We start from the raw sequence: 25,918 nt of genomic DNA on the forward strand, positions 1-25,918 counted from the left end.
ACTCTCCTAATACACAGGAAAACAGGGACTCAGACCCTAAGAGAAGATTGAGACCACACCCATGCCCAGTGATTCTTCACTTGGGGTCCATCTCGTTTTGTTCATGATAGACTTTAGGATAAGGGGTCAGAACCGGCTTCCATGCCTTTGTTCATCAAAAGGGTCAGGGCATTAGCATCTCAGTGGTTAAAGGTCATTCTTATTTTCATTCTTTCTGTCTGTAAAACAAGTTTATCTGTATTATAAAAATCTCTGTTCCTATTCGAATACAATAACACTGTTGTCTTTTTTTAAAATTAAAATAAATACAGTCTAGGGCTGGAGAGATAGTTCAGAGATTAAGAGCGAATACTGTTCTTGTAGAGAACTCCAGTTTGGTTCCTGAAACCCACATCAGGAAGCTCACAGCCACCTGTGAGTCCAACTCCATGGGATCTAACAGCCTCTTCTGGACTCTGCCAGTACCCTACACATGTGGCATATACACAGAGATACATACACATAAATATAAATAAATTAAATATGACCTTTGTTTCCCTTGTTTATTTCACCAGATTGGCATATAGAAAAACTGGGTTGGTCAGTGAAAAATCTGTTTTCTATGGATATAATTCAGAGAGTGTGAGGACAGAAACATGACCTTCTAAGCATGAGGGTAAAGATCCCTAAGGGAAAAGTGAGTGTCTCTAGGGCCCATAGAAGTAAGAGCCATCATGGGTCCAGATGGAATGTTCTAGGACATAACTGTGTTATCCTTATAATCCTCTTGTAATTAACAGAGTACCTAACAGAAGCTCTCTCTATTCCTCACAGGCCTGAGTGCAAACTGAAGGGCAGTGGGAGTGAATTCTCTACGGGGATGCTACCGGTGTGTGGAAGAAAAGTCAGACATGACCACAAAATTCAACCTCCAAAATTTTGTGCTTCATCTGCAAAATGAGAATAATGCTGTGTGCCCTTGAGAGGCCTGGCTTTCTACCATCTGAACTCAGGCTCCTCCCCCTGAACATCTCTGAAACCTGGGCTGAGATCATAGCTCCCCTACAGTGCTCAGAGTGGGGGTGGGGAGGAAAAATGTTATCCACCCAACATCCGAAGTTATCTTCTCCCAAATTTCAAAGGAAGAGCTATGCTCCAGTTGCATGGTGGTCAGTGGAACCGTAGGGGTATGACTTGTCTTCCCGAGGAATGAGGGCACTGTCTGACAATACTTTTATCATAAGTTGGAGCAAGGGAAGTTATTGGCCCTTGACAAGTAGCAATCAGGAACACTGCACCCTAGGGTACACCAGTCAGCCCTCACAGCAAATATTCCGTCTATCAGTTGCAAGGTGGAAACACTCACAGAATAGAACAGCTTCAGCCTTGATCCCTCTCTGCCTCTACCTCTTGTGTGGTGTTGGATAGGGCACCTCATTACTCTGGACCACATTTAGTGTCCTGAGTAGTAGGATAAGATGGTTTGACCTGATGATCTAAATGACCTGTCATTCTCGAAGTTTTTGCGTACAGTGTTAAGTCTCCCAAGTCAAAACAAGCATCCCCACCTCCGTTCCCTCAACCCTAAAATAGGACTGAACATCCTTACTTCATTGTTCCTACTATGGTATGAGAGGAAAAGTTAACTAACAATTATAAAATTGTCTTACACATAGTAGTTCATGCCTGTAATCCCTGCATCTAGGAGGCTGAGGAAGGAAGAGGTCACGTTCAGGATCAGCTGGGGCTATATAGCAAGATCTTGGGAGAGAGAGAGAGAGATCAATTTTAATTCACTTAAAAAATACATCAATTCAACAACCCTTGGGCAGAGGGAGCTATGAGCTAGAAAACCACATTTTCTAGAACTTTCCATAAAGTGTCGATGGACCTTGGGCTTTGCAGGCAGCCTAGTAAAGTGAGAAGAATCTGGGCATAGGGATTCTCACAGGTCTGCTACTTTTCATGGCTCATCCATCCTCAGGAGAATTATTATTGGAAATTATGTCTGTTCCTATACAAAACATCAAGACCAAGAAGCAAGTTGGGGTGGAAAGGGTTTATTCAGCTTACACTTCCAAACTGCTGTTCATCACCAAAGGAAGTCAGAACAGGAACTCACACAGGGTAGGAACTTAAAGGCAGGAGTGGATGCAGAAGCCATGGAGGAATGCCGCTTACTGGCTTGCTTCTCCTGGCTTGCTCAGCTTGCTTTCTTATAGAACTCAGGACCACCAGCCCAGGGATGGCACTACCCACAATGGGCTGGGCCTTCCCACCTTGATCACTAATTGAGAAAATGCCTTACAGGTGGGTCTCATGGAGGCATTTCCTCAAGGGAGGTTCCTTTCTCTGTGATAACTCCAGCTTGTGTTTTGTAACCGGCCAGTACAGAGAGGGAACAAAAAAGACTCCACTGGAAGGATCATCTCAACAACTGTTGTCTCCTCAACAGGGAGGTGCTAGAGCATCTAGGCCAAGTCTGACCAGAGGTCAGCTCCTTCCTTTTCCATTCTCTAATAGTTGTCAATATGGACAATACAAAGGCAGACCAAATAGAGGCCTGCGGATTTCAAGCAAGATAAGGCATTCAGTATGTGCTTAATAAGTGTCATGATCTAAAAGTCTGAGAGGGTCCCGCTCACACTTACCTGCATCCTTATTTATGATGTCGAAGAGAAATCAAGAAAAACTGTCATATTCCATTATGCTTCCATAGAAAATATGATTTTTAGCCTTGATAATCCCCCACCTACATGCACACACACACACATACACACACACCATTGTATGTACTAAAAATTAAAAAGTTAACCTTGGATACTCAACCAAGATATAGTATGTTTTCCAGTTGCTACTCCATCCCTCCTCCACAGCCACAAGAACACATCTACCAAGAGATGTTAGAAATAGTTCTTGACCATTTAAAGTGGGAACAGAAGCTCCCTGCCCCAGAGCCCTGTGAAGAAAGTAGTCTTATAAAACAGATTCTGTCCCACAGTTAAGCCAAGACCATCTTTTATTGATTAAAGGTCAACAAGCATGTAGATAAGTTAAGCTATGCAAAGATTCAACATTATGAAATGCCAGCTCCTAAGGCTAGAAGCCTAAAGCTCACCATTCAAAACACCAGGAGGCATAATCCTGGGGAGGAACTAACACTAAGCCACTCCACCAGGCTCTGAGATGCCGATCTGATCCAGCGAAGGCACTCCTACGTGGAGAGCTGGCCTGCACTCTGAACGGGCTCCTTTAAAAGCAACATCCTGCAAACATGCCCAGAGCTGCTGAGCTGTGGTTCCAGATATTGGGAGAATGGACAAGAGATAGAGACAGGAGGGCAGATGAGGTGAAAGACACAGAGGCACCCACATGAGAGAAGCCAGCAGCCCCCACTCAAGTCAGGTTCTTCAAACATTCCAAAAAGAAAAAAAAGCGATCCTTATTCCTCATCCAGTTATTACTTGTTTTTTTTTTGGGTTTTTTTGTTTTGTTTTGTTTTGTTTTGTTATCATTGACAGAAGCCAATCTATGTGAAGGCAATGGAGATATTTCAACCTCTATCTCAATACATCATCTGAATACCATGTTTGACCATAAAGAGCACCAGCTTCCTTTGAGTCCAGGATGAGAAGACAAGAACAAGCTGGGTCAGAGGTCAGGGCAGAGTTCAATAGGGAGAGGAGGAGTTCAGCTCCAGGGCTGGGCTCCTGGGAAGGCAGCCACAAAGGTTAGAAGGGCTTAGTTCAGAAGGTGAATCAAGCACAGGGCACTGTCAACAAAAGGACCCAGCGGCCAGGAGCCCAGCACAGAATGGCTAGTGCTCACTGCACAGAATCTGTAAGGCGCTGGTGCTCAGCAGGAGGGGGATGTGAAGCCTGTGCTGGAAAGCCTATCATGTGGCCAAGCGTCAACAAGAAAGCAGATGACCAGTCCTGGTTCCTTACCTGTTACTCTCCTTACTGTCCAGCACAAATGGGGGCCCATAGTAGGTCCCTAACAAGCCTTTGTAGTACAACGGAGAAACAGGCAGCCCTTGCACATAACAAGTGTCTCACCGCTTCCGTGAGTCCATCACTTGCCCTCTAGGAGTGAAAGGGGGCACCACTGCCTTTCTGTGACCTCCCAGCACAGCTTCTGCTAAATTACTAATCTAATTAGATGCCACAGACAAAAAGTCAGTACTAGGTTGTGATGGGTGGGGTGTGCTGGGAATATAACTCAGTAAAGCATGTGCCTATGTATAGGAAGCCCTGGATTTGAACCTCAGCACCTCATAAATCCAAGAATGGTGATGTATGCCTTTCACCCCAAAACAGGAGAAGACTGGAGGATCGGGAATTTAAGACGAGCCTAGGCTACATGAGTCTTCATCTGAGAAATAAAGGACATTGTAGGGGAAATCTGATGAGAAATCTAGCCATGGCCATGGAACAGCCAGTGGTTCTGGGTAGAACTGGCTACAGCTAGAGCAAGCAGGGCTAGCAATGGGACCTTCCATCTTTTGTTTCCACTGCTGTCCCTGTCCTTGTGGCAATAGGTTGAACCTGGTCTTAGCCAGACATAACAGATAAGTGATCCCAAGAGATGGGCTAGCCTCAGACCTGAATAATATCTTTGCTTTCTACACATGTACATAGTCATCTCAGACAGCCTACACAGAGTAGAAAAGAGTGACTGTGTAAGGTAAGGGTCACCCTTGGCTTAGCTGTACAAATTGCAACCGGGCTGTTTGCCTCAAACGAACGGCTGAGACCTTCTGAAGTCAATAGTGATGAATAGCTGTCTCCCCCTGACAGGAGAGCCATAGCCTGACCCACTAATACACATCCCTGAGAGGTCCATGCTGAGATGATTAGAGGTCTCCTCCTGGTGAGTCTCTGGTCCCCATCCTTGGATCCTGTAGGAGGGAGAACATTCTGGTACCTCCCAGAAGAGAACACGATGCTGCTATCAAACTACGGTCAGTGGAGCTTGGGTGAGGATCGTAGAGCCTTTCGGGACAGGAAAGCTAGCAGGCAGCTAGAGGGAAGCTGAGCAGGCAGGATTCTGCCTGCTCCACCCTCACTGCAGTGTCACTCTTGTCTCTGTTACACTAGAAAATAAGAAAAGGGTCTGGACTTACAGTGATGCCGGCTCAGGGTTAGAGAACCTGCCCGGCGAGCATGGGGCTCTAGGTTCAATTCCTAGCACAAACCTCTCCCTCTCTCCCTCTCTCCCTCTCTCCTTCTCTCCCTGTCCCTCCCCCTCCCCTCCCCTCCCCTCCCCATCTCTCCCTTTCTCCCTCTCCCTCTTTCCCTCCCTCTCTCTCCCTCCCTCTCTACCCCACTCTCTCTTCTCTCTCTCTGTCCTCTCTCTCTCTCTCAAAAAAAAAAATATCTGGTAAAGGTTGATATCTGTGAAAAGTGACTGGTTCCAAATCTTCCCTCCTGATGATAGTACCCCACCCCACTCTTACCATGGCCTCATGGTGGACAGAGGCACCTCCAGGGCCATTGGCTTAGGCCTTCCTTGTGCATTTGCCAGAGAGACTTTTTACATAACACTAGCAAAGACTTGAAATGCATTTATGCCTTTGGACCTGCCTATCCTCAGCAGTTCCTGCCTTTCTCTTCGAGAAAAAGAAAAACAAAAACACAAACTGAGTTTGATCCCCAGTGCCCAAGTGAAACGATTCCAGGCCCGATGGCACGTGCTTGTAATCTCAACTCTAGTGTGGCAGAACAGGCACAGGCGAGTTCCAGTCAGTAAAGGACACAGACACTGTCTCCAAAAAAAAAATCAAGGTGAACAGTACCAGAACAATGACCCAAGGCTGAGCTTTGGTCTCCACGTACACGTATGTGTACATGCACCCACACGGCACGCGCGCGCGCGCACACACACACACACACACACAAAGCCTCTGGGAAATTTTTACAAAGCTGCAATTGCTAGTTGACCCCCGGGCTTTGGAGAGTGAATTCGCAACACTGAGCTAGGCTGAATGTTACCCTCCTTAAGGTTCAGCTCTCACACCTCGAGGTAATTATGTAACTGGGAGCAGATGGTGCTCCTTTTTTTTTTTCTTTTTTTTTTTTCTTTTTTTTCTGAAAAGGTCCAAATAGTAAATATTTCCAGCGTTGTGCACTGTGTGGTCTCTGTTGTAACCACTTAATTAATCCTACTGTTTTAGATGAAAGCAGTGGTAAACAACACTTAAATGAATGCCAATGGCCACGGTCCAACAAAACTTTTTAATGGCCTCTGAAATGGGAGTTTCATTACACTTTCACATGCTACCGAATAGCCGTCTTAGATTTTATAAGAGTGTTTACATTAACATTTGTAGAAAATGTTTACATTAAAATGCAAAAGCCATCCATCAGTGGATGAAATGAAAAAGCAAAACACAGTATATGCACCCAATGGAATATTATCCAGCCTTAAACAGGAAAGAAATTATATCACCCATGGTAGCTCACATTTGTAATCTCAGCATATCAGAGGCAGAGATGTGTGTGTGTGAGTATGTGTGTGTGTGTGAGTGTGTGTGTGTGTGTGTGTGTGTGTGTGTGGTGACACTTCTAGAAAGAAATTTTGCTGATGAATAAATGTGGGTAACTCCTGAAGATATTGATCTTCCTGAAATAGGCTGGACATAAAAGGGCAAATGTGTGTGACTCTACATCAAGTGCCTAATACAGTCAAATAGAAAAAAAAAACAAACAAACAAAAAACAAACCAAAACAAAAAACAAAACGAACAAACAAAAAACCTTAAGTGGCAACAGGGCAGAGGTAAAGAAGAATGTGAAGTTGGGTTTTGGTGTTTTAATCTTTAGCATTTTTCATCTAGAATCTCATGTTCTACCTTTGACCAAAGCCAAGTTAGTGATGTCTCATTTTTCTAACGTTGTAGCATCCATGGATGCAGAGAGAGTATAGGGTAGCGGCTCTGATTTGAGTCCTGGACATACTGGGTATCTTACCCGTGAAACATTCAGTTGCCTAAGCTTTCAATGATCCATCAATTTAAAATGGACACAATAACTCCATGGTGTTTGTGAAGTTCTCATCAGTACCTGGAACATAACAAATGCTTGAGATATGTCAGTCATTATCATGACTGATAAGATAAGCTCTGAAGGGTGTAACAACCTGTCAACAGCTGCATAGCCAGGTATTAGAATCAATATTGGCTTGGGTTTCCTTGAGTTTTTTATTTTAATATGTGTGCATGTGTCTGTCTATATGTGGGTATTATCTGTGTGGGTACAAGCACCTACAGAGGCCAGAAGAAGGCATCAGATCCCCTGGAACTGGAGTTATAGGTCATTGTGAGCTGACTAGTGTGGGTGCTGGGAACTGAACTTCGGTCCTCTGTAAAGCGGTATGCACTCTTAGCCATTAAGTCATCTCTCCAGTGCCTCCTCAAGATTCTCATGTCTGAGGATTTATAGACTTTTGTCCAAGTTTGAAAATGGTTCAGTTACTATTTTCCTAATACTTCTATCCCTCGCCGCCATCATTTCTTCTTTCTTTCAGGGTCTTGTGTGTGTGTGTGTGTGTGAATGTGTATGTGTCTATGTGTATGTGTGTGTATGTGTGAGTGCATGAGAGTGTGTGTGTCTGTGCGTGAATGTGTGTGTGTGCCTGTGTGTGAATGTGTGAGTATGTATGTAAGTCTGTGTGTGCGTGTGTGTGTGTGCGCGCGCACACGCACCTTTCATGTTGATGCTAACTCTAGTTGATTGAAGCTGTTTTGATTCGTTTGAATGTTCCCTATCTCCTATCTCTCCAAGTTCACAGATCTATTTCTTGTGTCTAATTTGCTCTTTGCGCAGCCCCTGTCCTTTCATCTCTCTCCGAGTTTGATTTGATCTGTTTCATATTACTGGGGTCTCTCAGGAACATGCTCATAATCTCTTCTACCTCGGGTTTATGAAGTCAGTTTCTTATGGTTGTTGTAATGTCCTTATCTAGTGTGTCTATCGCCTGTGACATTTCTGGATCTGTTTCTGTTGATCGCTTTTCCTCTTCATTGTGGCTTTTACTGTTTCCACTTCTTTACATTTCTGGCAGTTTTGCTGAATCATGAGTTTTATAATCTTGAACACTATCATAGTTAGCCTCAGTTGTCAACTGAACACACCTGGAAGACTGAACCTCACTGGAGAAACCACTTCCCAGATTGCTCTGTGGGCATGTCTGTGGGACATTTTCTTGATTGTTAATTGATGGGAGAGGGCATGGCCCACTGTTGGTGGTACCATCCCTAGGCAGGTGGCTCTGGGCTGCATAAGAAAGATAACTGACCACAAGCCTGAAGTAAGCCATAATTAGCACTTTTTCATGGTGGTCTCTAGGTTCCTGCCTTCAACTCCTGCCCTGAGGAGGTCCTATTTAACCTCTTCTTCAAGCTAGTTTTTAGTCAGTGTTTAATCACAGCAACAGAAAGCAGTTTTTCATATTCCTTTAAGTAGTTTTAAACTTTGAGTGAGGTTTATTAAATCACTGAGAACAACTTGAGTTTTTAAGGTGTGTTTTTGAGGTGGTTAGGCAAGTACAGAACAACCTTTAGTCTGACGCTAGTTTAGCCACCATTTAGATAAAATTCAAGTGGATTCTGATCAATGCATTGGGAAGTTGTAGATTCCTGGCACAGTTTGGGTTCTGGAACCCTGAGTAGGAGTGTGAGGTATGGGCAAACACATACACAGAGAGAGAACTTGGGATCAGGCAGCCTGGGCCTCTGCTGGAGAAGCTGCAGCACCCCAGAAGCTCAGCAGGTTTGTTATATACTATGGGACAGAGAGGCAGGGTTATTGCATACTGAATCAAGGAGGCAGGGTTTATGGGATATAGCTGAATCAAGAAGACAGGTTTAGCTAATCTCGGTAAGGAGTTGTCTCTGCAGGGGAGTAGTCTTCAGACTGGAAATATGGAGGCAGTGAGCTAAGATGCACAAGTGTAACTCTCGGCATCTCTACATGGGCAGGAGGATGACTTTGCCAGTCCTCTGAACCTCACCCATCGGGGAGGCTTTGCCAGTACCCATGAGTCTGGGGCTTGGACTCTTGAGATGGCCAGCTCATGTCAATTACACACACACACACACACACACACACGGCTTCACAAACAGGGCTTCCTCCTCTTCCCACAGGAGGTCCTTCTTCTCTGGCTGCTGAGAACCCAGTTCTGATGCTATGTGAGCTCTGCCAAACTCTTCAACATGGTCTTCCTCAGTTCTAGTAGTTTCCCTGTGTGTGCTAAGAAATACTTGAAGACTACAGGGAGTTTTCCAAGATCTACAAAGTCAGTCTCTCTCTGTGCACATGAGCGTGCACATGTGTCTGTCTGTGCGAGTGTCTGTTTGTCTCTGTGTGTCTGTGTGTGTATGTGTCTGTCTGTCTGTGTCTGTCTGTCTCTCTTTGTGTCTCTGTCTGCGTCTGTCTCTCAATGTGTGTGGCTGTGTGTATGTGTTTGTCTGTCTGTCTGTCTAACTCCTCTCTGTGTTGGCACTGTCAGAAACTGTTTCTCCCCTTTCCATCAAGCATCCTTTCTTTCCTGTGTTTTCAGCTAAAACCTTTCTTTTGGGGGGGGGAGAAGCTGACCATACCCCAAAAGTATTCCTTCCCACTGTGTTTCATGAAGTGGTGTTTAATAGCTAGAGTTTCTGGTTTGCATGATAAGAAGTCTCTGAGGGGACCTGGGGGAGATGCCTTGAGTCAGTAAAGTGTCAATGGCGCAAGCCTGAGAACCCAAGAACAATCCCCAACACCCATACAATAGCCGGGTGCAGCTGCTCTCCTCCTAGCTCCGGGAAGGTGGAGAAAGGTGGATCCCTAGAGCTTGCTAGCAGCTAATCTAGCCAGATTGGCAAGCTCCAGGTCCAGCGAAAGAGCCTGCTTCAAAAATCAAATGTGGATACACTGGGGAATTGGCTCAGCGGGTAAAAGTACGTGTCATGTAAGCCTAAATATCCAAATTAATCCCCAAACCCACCAAAAAAGACAGATGGGGTGGCATACATCTGTAATCCCAACCCTCCTAGAAATGGGAGGCACAGATGGCAGAGTCACCCAGAAACTCTCAGGGCTCCTCTATACTGGGGTGCACAGTACAGCAATAGAAAGCAGAGAGACACCGTTTTAACCACTGAGAATCCACTCCCCAAACCCGACCTCTGACCTCCACTGCATAAACAAAGCATATGTACATCTATTTTCTCTCTCTCCACTTCTCCCCACCCGACCCCCACATACACAAATGCAACTAAATCCTAGCAAGATGGCTCAGTAAATAAAGGTACTTGATGCCGAGATTGACTGCTTCAGTTAGATCCCTGGAACTCTCGTGGTAGAAGGAGAGAGTTGTTTCTGAAAGTTGTCTCTGACCTCCACAGGTGCATTAGGGCACACTTGTACCACCAGCCACCAACACACACACACACACAGAGAGAGAGAGAGAGAGAGAGAGAGAGAGAGAGAGAGAGAGAGAGATCAGTGTAACAAAGAGTTTTCAAAATATTAGAGAAAGCCATCTGACGTCAACCTCTGCGCACATGTGCACATGTGCACACACACATAAAATAAGAAAGAAAAGCTTCTGCAGCTAGAAGCTAAGAATAAAGATAAGGCAATGTGAATGTACTTGTCTACAGGAAGTCTTATACCTTTTTTATCAGAATTTTAAGAGCTTAGATGAAAAAACAGAAGACATAGAGGGCAGGTGAAGTGGCTCAGCTGGTAAAGAAGCTGTTATGAAGCCTGACCAAGACTGAAGACTTGAGTTGGATCCCCAGAACCCACAGAGTAGAAGGTGGGCGAGCTGCCTGCTTCACAGTGCTCAAGTACACTGCAGTGACAGAAATGCATGTGTGCACACTACATGAAAACATTAAAAGACATACAAACGCATCAATTCATGGCTCCTTACAAAAGAACAATTGGCAGCCAGAATTTTCTCTAGAGGCCATAGTTTGTTGGCAGTTGCCCTAAAGAAACACACACACGCATGCCCCAGAAGATAGCCACAGGAACTCCTCACAGCAGTATCCAGATCATAAAAAAGGGAGAGAAACAGCCAAACACTCATCCACAGGGAAGTGGGGAGCATGGTGTGAATATTTATACAATGTAATACTCAAAGAGAAGTTCCAGTTTATACCTGAAATTTAAAACCCTATTGAATGATGCTATATTGTATTAATGGATACATAAATATGGAACAACGATATTAAACATGCATAGGGTGATAAACAACAGATTCATGACGATACTTACCTTGGAGGAAGGAGGAGGAGGGCAGGCCTGGGAGAAGGATATACAATTCAATTATATTAGCAATGTTTTATTTCTTTAAACAAGATCTGATGCAGATATGACATAATGTTAAGATCTGATACAACTTAATGGTGGGTAAATTATGCTTTTTGAAAATTCTTGTCTGATTTCTGAAATGGTTTCGTGATGAAAAGATTAATTTTTAAAAGCAAAGGGAAGAACATCTTAAGGGGAAAAAATTATCAATCTCAAAACATGCCATTAGGAACAGCAGGAATAGAGAGAGGAATTAACAGCCAGCCTCATTGAGACTTCCTGACTTTCTCAGGCTTCTCCAGCCCCCCCCCCCTCCAGCTTAGAGTTTGGATGAACAATGAGTAGAGGCCCACATTTCAAACCTAACAAGCCAGTCCCTCTATTGCTAGAGGGGCACAGTTGATGGAACTTAGCCCATCTTTGTCTAAGAGCCACCCTCTAGAGCCAGATCTCTAGAAGGAAGTTTACCCATACTCCCCAAAGCACGAGAAGTTATTCTAAGGCCTTGGGAAGTTTTGTTTGACAAGGTGTCTTAGTTAGGATTTCCATAGCTGTGAAGAGACACCATGACCAAGGCAGCTCTTATAATGGAAAACATTGGGGATGGCTTACAGTTTCAGGGGGTTTAGGGTTATTTTTTAAACAAAATCTTAAACATTCAGTTTACTAAATAAAGATTCAGGAACTAGAGGCTCTGGTGAAAGCCATAGCTAGCTTGATAGGCAGAGAAAGCACCCAGCTGCCCTTCCTACTCCACCAAAGTCCCAGAAAGAAATGGTTCCTTCTCCTCCTCCTTGCTGTCTTAAATACCCTTCAATTCAAAAACCCTCCTTCCTTTTTCCTGGACTTTCTTATGCTCATTCCCTGTCAACTGGTTGCTTGCTCTGCCTCTTGACCTATAGTCATTTGACTTTATTTAGCTCTTGTCTACAGAAAGCTCTTGGGTTAAAGGTATGTGCTAGGACTGAGCACACCACAAGAAGAAACGGGGTTTTCTAGTTCACAATCTTAGGATTCAAAATGTGGTCAAATATTCTGTAACAGTTTAGTTCATTATCACCGTGGCAGCATCCAGGCAGACATGATGCTGGAGAAAGAGCTGAGAGTTCTACATTTTGATCAGAAGGTAGCCAAAGAAGACTGTGTGCCACAGTAGGCATAGCATAAGCATAGGAGATCTCTGGGCTAGTGAGGTGGCTCAGCGGTTAAGAGAACTAGCTGCTCTTCCAGAGGTCCTGAGTTCAATTTCCAGAAGTCAAATGGTGGCTTAACAACCATATATAAAAGGATCCGATGCCCTCTTCTGGCATACAGGGGTACATACAGACGGAACAACTCATACATTTAAAAAAAAAATGAAAGAAAGAAAAAGGAAAGTAAAAAATGAGACCTCAAACCACGGCCCCACAGTGGCACACTTCCTCCAACAAGACCACATCTGCCAGTACCTCCTAATAGTGCCACTCCCTATTGCCAACCATTCTAACACACGAGTCTATGAGGGTGGTTCCTATTCAAACCACCACACAGGCTATAGCTCATTAGAGTGTTTCTCTAGTACTCATGAAGCCTTGGGTTCAACCCCCAGCACCACACAAGCCAGGCATGGTAGCATACGCCAGAATCCTAGTACTTGAGAGGTAGAAAGCAGGAGAATCTGAAGCATAAGGCCTTTCTCTGCTACATAGCAAGTTCCAGACCTGGAATGTGAGACCTTGAAGAAAAGAAGGGAGGAAAGAAGGGAGAGAGGGAGAAAGGGAGAGAGAGAGGGAAAAAGAGGGAAGGCAGAAGGACATTTTATAAACATGCCAGACTTAATGAATATGCACTGGCCCTAGCACTAATCCATACTTAATGCTGTCAGTTAGATTGCAAATGGCAGTGAACCCAAGTAACAATAGCTGCTGCGAGACTGGGGTTCTTCCATTTGCGGGGTACAGAATTCAAGCAGTGTGATGCTGCTACCATCCCCCAGGTGTGACATCTCCAATAACCCCCAGATGTGCCTTCTAAGCAGCAAGATGGAAGAAAGGGGAGAAGGGCTGGCTTCCTCCTTTGTGAAGGAAATTTCCAGAAAAATAAAACTAATCAGCCAGACATCATCAGATAGCCACACATAGTTCCAAGGAAAACTCTAAGATACCACCAGGCTTTGCCTAAACTGGGTGAGTTACGGCAAAGGCAGTAGGAAGAACGGACAGGAGAAACAGCACCACACAGTCAGTATCGTGGCAGCGGACTGACCACCTGGCAGATTTTAACAGCTGAAATCCTTCTTCTCTGGTAAGTGCCCTGGCAGTCGTGTCTAAGGTCCATTCCAGATGGCACAATCTATGCTGGAGTTTTATGGAAACTTAGGTTCACTGGTCCACAATGGAAAGATGAAAAGAAGAGAATTCTTATTATTCTTTATTCATAAAGAATCAACATTTTTACTGTTTATTGCTCTCAAAGCTCATAAACTGTTACACTCTGTTGGATATGTGCTGTCTTTGTTAGTGGTGAGAAAATAGAGGCATAAAAAGGCTAAACCACTGCCAAGCTCACCGAGCTTTTAAGTGGTGGGGCCGGGATTTTAGCCCAATGGAGGCTGCACCACTACCCCACTCCCAGTCTCAGTACAGGCACGTGCCACAGGTAGGCGTTTTGGCCAACGACAGACCACATATATGTCTGTGATCTTGTGGCTGTCTTAGTTGAAATATACCCTGGGACTTCACACAATGACAAAAAACACCTAATGATACCTTTCTGAGAATATGTAACATGGTCGTGTTTGGGAATAGATCTAGGTACATCTCAAGTCTTCTATTTACTAACAAAATAATCTTGAATTAGAAACTTCATGTTTCTAGTCTGCAAGTTAGGAACCTGTGCTGTAGGGTTGCTGAGAAGGCAAGATGAATCTTATCTTGCCCTCAGTGTTCATGCATGTTAGCCATATCATGGTAGGCAACATTAAATATGTATCTTTTGTTTAGTTGGGTTTTGTTTTTGTGTTTTTCAAGACAGGGTTACTCTGTAGCTCTGGCTGTCCTGGAACTTGCTCTGTAGACCAGGCTGGCCTCAGAGATTGAACTCAGAGATCTACATACCTCTGCCTCTCAAGTGCTTGGATTAAAGGCATATACCACCACCGCCTGGCTTAGATATGTATCTTTTGTTAAGACATAGTCTCCTGTAGCTTGGAGCTTGCTATGTAACCAAGGATAGCCTTGAGCCTCCAAACCTCTTGCTTCCACTTCCCATGTATAAGGGTTAAATGCCTGTGTCACCATATTCAACAAGTATCTAAGAAGACAGTGGTGGTTTGAATATGCTTGGCCCAGGGAGTGGCACTATTAGAAGGTGTGGTCCTGTTGGAATGAGTATGTCACTGTGGATGTGGGCTTTAAGACCCTTGTACCCTGCTGCCTGGAAGCCAGTCTTCTCCTAGTGACCTTCAGATGAAGGCATAGAACTCTCAGCTCCTCCTGCACCATACCTGCCTGGATACTGCCATGCTCCCACCTAGGTGATAATGGACTGAACCTCTGAACCTGTAAACTGATTTCCCTCCCCCACGGACCTGTCCTAAGCATACTTTGTATTTATGAGCTCGGTAAGTTAACTTTGAACTTTTTCTCACTGTTTGTGTCTTTGACACATAATGAACAACATTAATGGACTCAAGTAGCGTGCTCCCTCCTCCCCTCTGTGCTCCAAGGTGGTCAGAGAGAATAAAACACACAAGGATCCAGAGCCTCAGAAAAATGAAATACACCAAAGTCTGGTTACCTCTTTAGGCCAATTCCGGTTCTTAACACCCAGATCTTCCCTGGCGTTTCTGTTGAAGAATCCATGTCAGTCTGGGTTTACATGTTGGCCCTCCTCTCACTCTGATCCACATAGAAGAACATCCTCACTCCCACAGCACACCCACCAGAGCTCACCAGCAGAGATAAGACAAGGCTACAAGAGGCTGAGATGCAGGCCTTCTAAAAGGGAACCAAAGATACTCCATGCTGACATAGTAGGAACAGGACCCCCCAACCCCTCCCCACCCACCCCACCCTCCCACCCCACCAGCACCCCGCCACCCCACCTGCCCGCACATGAAGGCAGGAGAGCAGAGGAGTGGCTGCCTTGGTTCCTGGTTCGGAGCTGCAGCAACCCTGTCTATAGGGGTGACGTCAGCCCCACCCTCTGACCGCTCATTTCTCCCTAGACAGCAGCAAGAAACAGAGAGGGAAACCATGCCCTGTATACTCTAGCTCTGCACCACTTGGAAAAGAGTTGAAGTGGAATTTCTAGAGAAAGATACGAAAAAGAAAATGTTAGCTGTTGCCTAAACAGAAAGGTGTTTTACTTACAGCCTTAGCTCAGGCTGCCTTGAGCGTGTGTGTGTGTGTGTGTGTGTGTGTGTGTGTGTGTGTGTGTGTGTGTGATCGTGTACACACACACAGACAGTGGGGAAGCAGAGGGGGAGGGGAAAGAGGGAGAGTCTGATCTCAGCTATGCAGGAAGGACAAGGTTGAAGTTGATTGGCATGAAGGAAAATTTGGCCTGGTAGCTGGGCATTCTCATCTACTCAGAGTCCACAGAAGTGTGACTAAAGGAATGTCAGAGTCAGAAAGCCATTAGGAAAACATTGCGTGCCTTCCTGTAACCTGTGTACAAAAGAAGTCACTGCTGAGACTTGCTCCAGAGTCCCTGCGGGTGACTTCTAAGTATAAATAGAACATGGCAGTGCACCTGCCACCCTGGATCATGAACCCAACAGATCAGGAGTCCAGACTCGAAGGCTCACACCAAGGAAGATAATCTGGTTCCTTCCTAAGCAGAGAACCCAGAGCTCACCGTCCACATAGGATGACTGTTCAGTCGTTACTTTGGGTGACTCCTGGGTACACACTCTTCCCCCAGTTCTTCTCTTTTTAGACACATGAGCTCAGACAGTGAGTCTCCCCAACCTCCTCAGCCACTTCCGTGCCAAGTCTCATTTTACTGATTAAAAAAAAAATCAGAATAATTTTTTCCAGTTCCCTGAATCTCTCAAGTGTTTTTGATGAAGGCTTCAGTAAGATGGGTATGGGCTGTGTAGTCTCAAGGTGAAGCCATGGGGGTACACAAAGTGGTGTCAGGTTGGAAGGGTGTAAACAGTCCAACAAACACAACCATGAAAGGGGGGATTTTGACTGGGGCATGGGAGCTCGTGCGTGTGATCCCAGTATTCAAGAGGCTGAGGCAGGAAGCTCACAAGTATGAGGCCAGTCTGGGCTAGAGATAAAGAGGGAGAGGGAGTAGAGGGAGGAGGAGGAGGAGAGAGAGAGAGAGAGAGAGAGAGACAGAGAGAGAGAGAGACAGAGAGAGAGAGAGAGAGAAGGGGTCAAGGGAAAAGGAAGGGAAAGGGAAGCAGAAAGGAAGAGAAAAGGGGGAATCTTGTTCATTTTTCATAAACAGAGCTAGTTGTTTAGAAAGGCAAACAAAACCCCCTGAAATTACAAAGCCAGGTAGATATTTTCATTTCAGCGGTAAACGGTGAAGAGGAGAGAGAAATGGTAACAGTCATGGATTGAAACTGAAATCACTATTTTAAAAATCCAAGAGCCAGCCAGGCTTGGTGGTGCACAACTTTGGTCCCAGAACAAGGGAGGTAGAGGCAGATGGATCTCTGTGAGTTCAAGGCCAGCCTAGTCTCCAAAGTGAGTTCCAGGACAGCCAGAGCTATTATACAGGGAAATCCTGTCTCAAAAAGAACATAAATAAATCTCTAAGAACAAATAAATAAATAAATATCCAGGAGCCAAGTATGAACAGAATCCCCGTCCTTAGAAGAGAAAAGGGCAAGAGCACATGAAGAGACTCAGACTGGACACAAACTGCCTGTGGAAGCATAAGGAGAGAGGAGCAAAGGGGCTGTTATAGGGTGAGTCTGAAGTGTCCACACACAGGCTCCTCTGTTTAAACCCCTGATCTATGGCTCATGGTGCTGCGTTGGGAGGTTGTGATATCTTCAGGGCACAGGGCCTCAGTGGCAGACACAGGTCATAGGAGCCTAGAAGATCGGCTGGAGCCTGGCTCGTCTAGCTCTCTGCCTGCTGTCCATGCCATGTGAGCTAGCAGCCACCACAGGGACGCAGCTGCTCCAGTCATTACAGACTGAACTCTCTCTAAGCCTGGAACTTAAACCTCCCCTCTCTTATGGTGTTTCTGTCAAGAATTTTTTTTTTCAAGATAAGAACAAAGTTTAGCCAATGAAGTCACCTGCCACCAAGCCTGGCAACTGGAGTTCAATCCCCAGGCCCCATACAGTGGAAGGGAAAACAATATCTCCTAAAAGTTGTATTTTAAACACACACACACACACACACACACACACACACACACATATATATATATATATATATATATATATATATATATAGAGAGAGAGAGAGAGAGAGAGAGAGAGAGAGAGAGAGAGAAATACAGTCTGACAGTGGTGGTGCACATTTTTAATCCCAGCACTTGGCCAGCAGAGACAGGTGGATTTCTGAGTTTCAGGACAGCCAAAGCTACAAAGAGAAGCCCTGACTAGAAAAACTGAAAAGAAAAAAAAAAGTACAAACAAACAAGGTGTCCATCAGAAAAAAAAAAGAGAAACACCAAAGTAGTGTTCACAGCTCTTCTTCAAGAACAAGGAAAAGCTCGAAGAAAGTAGACTCCACGCTGTGGAGTATAGCAGAACATTATTCCAGAAGTTGCCATACTGAAAGGCCATAAAAGCACTCCACAGTGCAGGGGGGGCTGGGTTACCAAGCTCTCTATGTCTTGGGATCCAGTAAGTCTTGGATTGCTAGGAGAAGAAAAAGGTTATCCAAGGAAATGATGCTTTTAGAAAGCCCAGCAGGACTCACCTACTTAGCTAGCGTCTTGTCACATACACTGACTCCAGCCACTGTGACTGCATGCTGGGTGGCAGCAGCCCATTCCTCAGCCATGTCTGAGGAGCCACAGTGACTCAGACAAAGGAAGGTGGGAAGAGACCACCTTCTGATGAGCGATCGATTGGTGAGCTTTGCGCCAGATGATGGGATTGGAGAGCAGTGTTGGTGGGAACTGTAGGGTAGAGAAGGGGCAAATAGCCGAGGGAAGAAAAAGGGAAGAACCCAAGGTGATACAAACATGGAGGGCTTGAGGACCAGGCAAGAGCCTAAGGACTGTGTGAAGATAGACCCACGTGGAATATTCTCCTTGGGCAGGGATGATTGCAAACACAGCCATCCAAGCACAGGCTGCTAGAAGGGTCAGTGAGCATTATTGGTGTGTATGTGGTACCTCAAAATGGATGTTGCACCCAAAAGTTAGAGTACTTTTTATATGTAAGGTCAGTGGGCAAGATTTATTAAATACACTAGCTCCCTCAACTCACACATGTGCAAATACACACATGTTCACATACCATTGAATGATTACTGAGACCCAACAGTACTTAAGTGACCTGAGATCATACAGCGAGGTTGTTTTTCAAGGTAGCCTTGGTCTCCCGGGGCCACGGTCAGAATGGCCGCTCAGCCGCTTAGAGAGACAGAAGCAACTCCGGAAAGTCTGACTGATGTCTCTTACTCAAAGGAGAGACTGGGGGCGGGACTCTCTGCGAACAGGTTTTCTGGAATGAATGAGGCATGGAGTCCTCCGCCTTGGGTAGCCTTCACTGCTGTTTTCCTTCACAGGCTGCATGGGGAGCTTCTCTCCCATTGTCCTCCTCCAGACCCTCTGTTTACTTTTGCCTTTGCATTGTATTAAAAGCCTTTGTTTCCACATCCATCTCATCCATTAGACCAGTGAGTGGTTTGCATCCGGGCTGCACTTTCAGATCTTATTAAAATTGACAATGGCTGGGACCCACTTAAAACCATTTCATCCGAGTCTCTGGTACTTTGGCAGTCATGTTTTTTGAGCTCTTTCGATGGTGATTCAAACATACCCCCTCCCAGGTCGGAGGCACACTGCAGACAATGCACATTCAAGGTCAAAGAGCAGGCCTCGAGCCACAGAGATAGGTCCAGAGGAGGCAGGGGGCCTGGAGAGATGGCTACGGATAATGAGAGGATGAATAGGATAGCAGAAGATGGAGATGAAAAATACACAGAGAGAAATCGGGAAAGTGTATTATTCAGAAGAGAAAAGCAGTGATTTGAGACCCAGCCACAGAAGCAGATCTTTAAGATGCCAGGGGCAGAGGCAGAATCTGGCCAAGGCTGCATGATCATGAGATTGCCTTGCATAACAAATCTCTAGTTAAAAGTAATAGGAAGCTTCGTGCAGAATAAACAGCACCTGCGGCAGAGAGGGGTGGGGGTGGGGGTGAGGAAGAGTCAGAGATGTGAGTGAGGCTCTAGCCTAGCTGGAACAATGGGCTTTCGGGGCCAGGGCCCCTCAGTCTTGGTGAGAGGATGAGAAGAAGGCCAAGTACCAGAAGGAAAGAGAAAGAACCAAATTGTGAGTGTGGGGAATAATGGAAACACCGGAAAGACTCTGACCAGAATGGGCAAACTCAGGATTTTTAAAACAAAACAGTAGGATGGATCTGCAAGCTATCCATATGCATGTTTGCTCAGAATGTGATTGTTCCAGCAGGGAGAAGGAATTGCAGGTAAATAAAATATGTAAATGCGTTTCATAATGAACAACCCTGTGACGAGCAACCGAGGTATTCATTATGTGGGTTCTGTGGGAAAGATTACAAACTGTAGCAGAAGTGCAGGGTAGGATTTTCTTTAGGTGTGATCTTCCAGTGGAGGTGATACGTGCTCAGAACATTGGCTCACTCATCCTTGATCCCTAGGCAGCTAGCTAAACGCAGATCCAGTCTCCTTAGTTTGATTTCAGACCGTGGTCAAGAGGCAGGCTGGACTGGGCTGGGTCTCAGAGGTGAACAGGTCACACCTGATGTATATAGTAGAAGGATTAGATTTGAGTGTCTAGGCATAAGCCATGGTGTCAGGAAAGAGAGAGATTGGTCAAAGGAGAGAGAAAGAAGTCACACCTGACATTCCCCAAGTGGTGACTGGGTACCGGACACCAGAAACATGGTTTCTCCCTTTAACCATCCAAACAGCTCTCCAGAGCCTGAAGCTGACCTCAGGTCATATTGAATGTTGGAGTTCCACATGATCCTCTTCTCTGCTCCATACGTTTTCCCTGGCTTCACACCCATGCTGGTCAGTCCAACAGCAATGGCCTGTGGGAAAAAATCGTCAGCCTGGATCTTTCCTAGAGCTTCAACTCATTACATCTAACTCAACTCAGATCAAAAGCACCTCAAATTTCAGGTCCACACCAGAACCTGTGAACCTTTATCCAAGCTTGATTCTCTTCTAACACTTCTTCTGCTAGGGGCTCCCTGTCTCTGTATTGTTATTCTACCTGGGTGTGTAAACCTAAAACCTAAGGATCTTTTTTCAACATGCTATGATCTTGTCTGCTTATTCCATATCTAATTCATTCCAAGTCCTGCTCACCCTCCGTCTCAAATACATCTCAAATGGATCCACTTCCCTAACTCTGTGTTCTTGTCCTTGCCCTAAATCATACTTCCAACGTTTCCTACCTGGACCTCTGCAGTTGCCTTCCCTGTCTACTCTGTATATGAGAGTACTGTCACGGTCTTCAGACACACCAGTAGAGGGCATCAGAGCCCATTACAGATGGTTGTGAGCCACCATGAGGTTGCTGGAAATTGAACTCAAGACCTCTGGAAGAGCAGTCAGTGCTCTTAACCACTGAGCCATCTCTCCAGGCCCCTTGTCTACTCTGGCCCCTTCGGTTAGTATGCCACACATGTCTTAGCCCACCAGAACTACTGTTACAGAGTGTCTTAGGGTAGTTGACAGCAACAAGAATGTCTTCCCCTTAGCTCTGAAATCTGGGAAATCTACTGAAGCATCCCATGTTCATCACTAGCACCTTCTGGCTGCATCTTCTCGTGGCACAATCCTGTGGTGAACAACCAAGTATGAAAATTCTATGGAAAAACAGCTATTCTAGAAATGCCAGGAGATGTGGCTCAAGATTCTTAGAAAGGTGGAGCCCTCACGAGCCAGTTACCTTCCCTAGGCCCCACATCTTAATACTAGTTAGTGTATTAAGAGTTAGGATTCGGGCTGGTGAGCACCCGACTGCTCTTCCGAAGGTCCAGAGTCAAATCCCAGCAACCACATGGTGGCTCACAACCGTCCGCAACGAGATCTGGCGCCCTCTTCTGGGGTGTCTGAAGACAGCTACAGTGTACTTACATATAATAAATAAATAAATCTTTAAAAAAAAAAAAAGAGTTAGGATTCAACATAGGAATGGGACCAACATCAATATTCAGACCAGAACAACTAGAAACAGAAGGAGTCATGTGTGGTGATACCCATAATCCTAGCTCTGATGGAAGCCCTTTGTGATATCTAGGGATGCTCGTAGTAATACTAGATATGTTCATATCCCTTATAATCTTTCATACGAGTCTATCTTTTTCCTTAAATTATTTTAGAAGCTTTTACTTTACATTTGCTTAAGCAACCATTTTCTTGATGTTTGTCTTCTCTGCGAGGGTGGAAAGGTGTAGGTTTGGGTTGGGTTTTTTCTACTCCAGGCATCAAGTACCCAGACCTTAGATAAAGCCATTTCCTTTATCAGGGCAGTGGTGGCACATGCCTTAAATCCCAGCACTCCGGAGATAGAGGCAGGCAGATCTCTGTGAGTTCCAGGTTAACCTGGTCTATAGAGCAAGTTCTAGAATAACCAGGGTTATACTGAGAAAACCAGTCTTGAAAACACACACATACACACACACACACACACACACACACACAGGTAAACACACACAGGTTTTAGGTTTACCTCCCACCTTGCAGCCCCTCCAGCTTCATCCTGCTTGCCCTCTGCTCTCTCAGCCTTCCTTTTATTCCTAGTTGTTCCCATCTATAACTCCAAGACAAGTTTGGTGGGGATAAAAGATGATTTGGCTTCTCCTATCCTGGCCGAGTTTCTTGTTTGGTTTCTCTTGTTACTACATCCACCCTGTGAGTTCTGCTCTCCATCATCCTCCATGGTGCACTCCCGCTTCAAACATTTCAGTAATATTTATTTGATCTCTGAATGAGGAAGAGTTCTGTAAGCATAAAAGTAATAGAAGAAATCACTAAGGGAAAGAAAATCAATGCATTGGACTACACCAAATTAAAAACTTGTGCGCGTCAGAAGCCATTCCAGACCAAACTAAAAAGCAAATGACAAGGCTGGGGAAAGTCCGTGCAATAAATATGATGAAGGGTTGTTATCCCTCAAATATAAAGAGCTCATATAAATCGATAAGAAAAATACCAAATCCCAGTGGGAAAATGGGCAAAGGGCAGGACTATGTGCAGATAGCTTAATAAACACACACAAAATCTTTAACTGCAGCAGTCCTCGGGGACATGCAGATTCATACAGTGCCTCCCATCATTCACCTACCAAATAAGCGAGGGCATTAGAAGCAAAAGCCTGAAGATACGGCTCAGTGGCTGAATGCTTGTCTAGCTTGTACAAGGCCCTGGGTTTGATCTGCTACAGCTGGTGAGGGTAAGGGGTGAGGCTGGTAAGAACGTAGCATTCCTTTGCTGCTTACTAAGTGACTTAGCTACGTTTCAATTGCTGCAACAAAACACTATGGCCAGGGTAACTTATAACAAAGGACATTGAATTTTGGGGCTCACAGCTCCAGAGGGTCAGAGTCCAGAGCCAGCATGGTAGAATTTTGCATGACAGTGGGCAGGCATGGCATTGGGACAGTAGTTCAAAGCTTACATCTGATCCACAAACAATAGGCAGAAAGAGGAGCTAACTGGGAATGGTGTGGGCTTTTGAAATCTCCAAGCCCACCACCCAAAGTTACACACCTCCTCCGGCAAGGCCACTCCTCCTCATCCTTCTTAAACAGTTCCGCCAATTGGCAGCTAAGTATTCAAATCTATGAGTCTGTGAGGGCCATGCTTATTCAAACCACTACACCAAGAAACAAAGAGAAATGATTTCTTGTTGTTTTCTTTTGTGAGACAGAGTTTCATTGCATAACACAGGCTGGCTTCAAATTCCTGATCCTATAGCCCCAGCCTCCTGAGCTCGGAATGCTGGTTTTACCGGCAAGCATTGCAAGGAAGTCCCTTCTTAACTCTCCTTATTTTGCCGCCATCTAGAATACCACCCTCGGGAGACCCCTGAGCTGGGCTTGGAACTCCTGCCCTGCACTCTTACCACGCACCCCTTTCCTTCCTAGGCAGCACTGAGAATGACTCTGTATAGCTTTCTGTCCACCTTAGAGTATATGGGTCACCGGAGAGGCATTACGTTTTTATTCTTTCCTGTATCCCTGAGCCTAATCCAGGAGAGACATTCAACACATGACTCTGAACTAATCAATCCTCTAATAAATTAGCGATTCCATTTTGCACCATAAATTTTTGCCACTGTGCTGGTAAATGTTGAGTTTTACTTAAAAAGAATAAAATTAAATGCTTTCGGATAGAGAAGAAATCCCCCATTAATTCCCCCCAGCCCTCATTTCCAGCCCATGTTCTATTCATCCTATGGGTTGTAACCTACAATAGGCCATGAAATTAATTCCTGGGTCACAGCTGCCATTATTTTAATGAAAAGTATTAGAAGCAGAAGAGAATAGAACGACTCTCCTATCATCCCCCCACATCTGTTTCTAGTATTCCGTTACTCTCATTTCTCTATGTGTTGTGCCCAGGTGGGGAGCAGTACTGATAAATAATAATAATAAGTAATAATAAAATAAAAACCCGGGAGATGGAGCTCCTGCTCTGATTTTTCTTCACCACGAAAAGCAATAGAGCTCTCCAGGCAGGCCTTGGTCTCATTCCCTTAAAAATGGGAGTAATAAGAGTATCCGTTAGGGCTGGGGAGGTAGCTAAGTCAGTGAAAGCAAGTGTGAGGACCTGAGTTCAATCTCTAGCACCTGAATCTTTTAAAAACCTTTTTTTTTTTTTTTTTTTTTTTTTTAGCAGCATGCACTCTTAATCCTCACATTTGGGAAGATGGAGACAGGCAGAGTCCTTGGAGCACCTTGGCTGGCCGGCGTAGCCTAATCATCAAGTCCCAGGCAAAACAATTCAAACAAGAATCAAGATGAACAGCTCCTGAATTCTCTGGTGCATGTACACATACGCATGCACGTGCACGCACATTGAACATATGCATACACACAGATAAGCTGGGCTGAGGTGTGGTTTAATGGTAACACGCTTGCCTGGTGCTGGTAAAACCCTTGACACCATTGCCAGCACCACAAATTACAAAAATGAACAGAGATGTACAAATGGGCAGAGATAAAAAAGGAGCTGGTTTTGCATCAACGCTCAGCACTGGTCATAAGCGTTTCAGCAGAGGCCCCAAGCATTTCAAGCAAACAGCACAGTGTGTCTGGCTCTGCTGCCTAGCCCCTCCTCTTTGTTCCAAACAACCTTCCCAGTTGCCTTTAAGCTGTGATCCAGTGCTAAGACTCCCAGGCTTGTGAGAAGGTAAGCATTCAGGGGCAGCAGGTAAGTGTCCAAGTCCTGGAGCCCAGGACCATGGATCCTCTTTCTAAATTGCAAATATGACCATATTATCCCTCTGCCTCACATCTTTCTATGATGCCCCTTATATTCAAGATGAGGCACTGGGTTCCTAATATCACCTAAGATACCCTTTCTGATATCCTTCCATCCTGCCCAGTTTACCAGGCACCTGCATCTCCCAAGCTAGCCATGCTTTCTTGGCCCCTGGCCCTTCCATGCTGTCCTGGATGTCCAGGACACATCTCCATCCCCCTGAGATCTCCAGTAGGCATTGGCCAGCATCCTGGATTCTGCTCCACTCCCCCTGTGTCCTCTCCCTGCTTTGGAAACCATGCGCCTCTCTATGGTTGTCTTAGTTATGGTTTCTGTTGCTGTGATTAAAAACAAAAACAAACCAACTAACTAAAACCACTAACCAAAAGTAACAAACATGGGGGATAAAGATGTTTTTTATTTTACAGCTTACAGTCCATCATCCAGGAAAGTCAGGGCAGGAACAAAGGGAGAGTATTGCTGACTGGGTTACTCCTTAGAGCTTCTTCAGCCTGCTTTCTTATAGAACTCAGGATTACGTGCCCAGGAATGGCCCCAACCACAATGAGCTGGGCCCTCTCACATCAGTCAAGGACTAAGAAAACTCCCCACAAATTTGCCTACAGGCCAGTCTGGTGGGGACACTTTTCAGCTGAAGTTCTCTCTTCCCACCTCATTCTAGCCTGTGCCAGTTGACAGAAAAAGCCAACCAGTACAATGTTCTGGTATGTCTGAAGAGAACCTTTCCATTCCAGTGTCAGCTTCAGCCTGGATTTTGCCAGCTGCTCTGATGTTTCTCTTGTTCTTCCAGGGCAGAGCTTGTTCCTTGCATCTAGCACAGTATACCTCCCTCAGAGGTGGCACAATAGAAAGATGGGGAGTGGGGGACTGGAGAGATGGCTCATCAGTTAAGAGCACTGACTGCTCTTCCAGAGGTCCTGAGTTCAAGTCCTAGCAACCACATGGTGGCTCACAACCATCTGTAATGGAAACCGATGCCCTTTTCTGGTGTGTCTGAAGAGAACAA

At 45.2% G+C, this 25,918-nt stretch overlaps 1 long non-coding RNA gene across 1 annotated transcript; it reads right to left on the reverse strand.

The window, feature by feature from the left end:
• Positions 1 to 6,809: 6,809 nt before the first annotated feature.
• Positions 6,810 to 15,200, reverse strand: LOC147001448 (uncharacterized). The gene is made up of 3 exons (XR_015044859.1): positions 15,059 to 15,200; positions 11,246 to 11,272; positions 6,810 to 7,042 (listed from the first exon to the last, which is right to left on the reverse strand). It is a non-coding gene; the product is annotated as an uncharacterized LOC147001448 (long non-coding RNA).
• Between the last annotated feature and the right edge of the window lie 10,718 nt (positions 15,201 to 25,918).

The sequence above is a fragment of the Mus caroli genome, unplaced genomic scaffold, assembly GCF_978045245.1.
Source record: "Mus caroli unplaced genomic scaffold, Mus_caroli_1 scaffold_13, whole genome shotgun sequence".
Classification (NCBI taxonomy): Eukaryota; Metazoa; Chordata; class Mammalia; order Rodentia; family Muridae; genus Mus; species Mus caroli.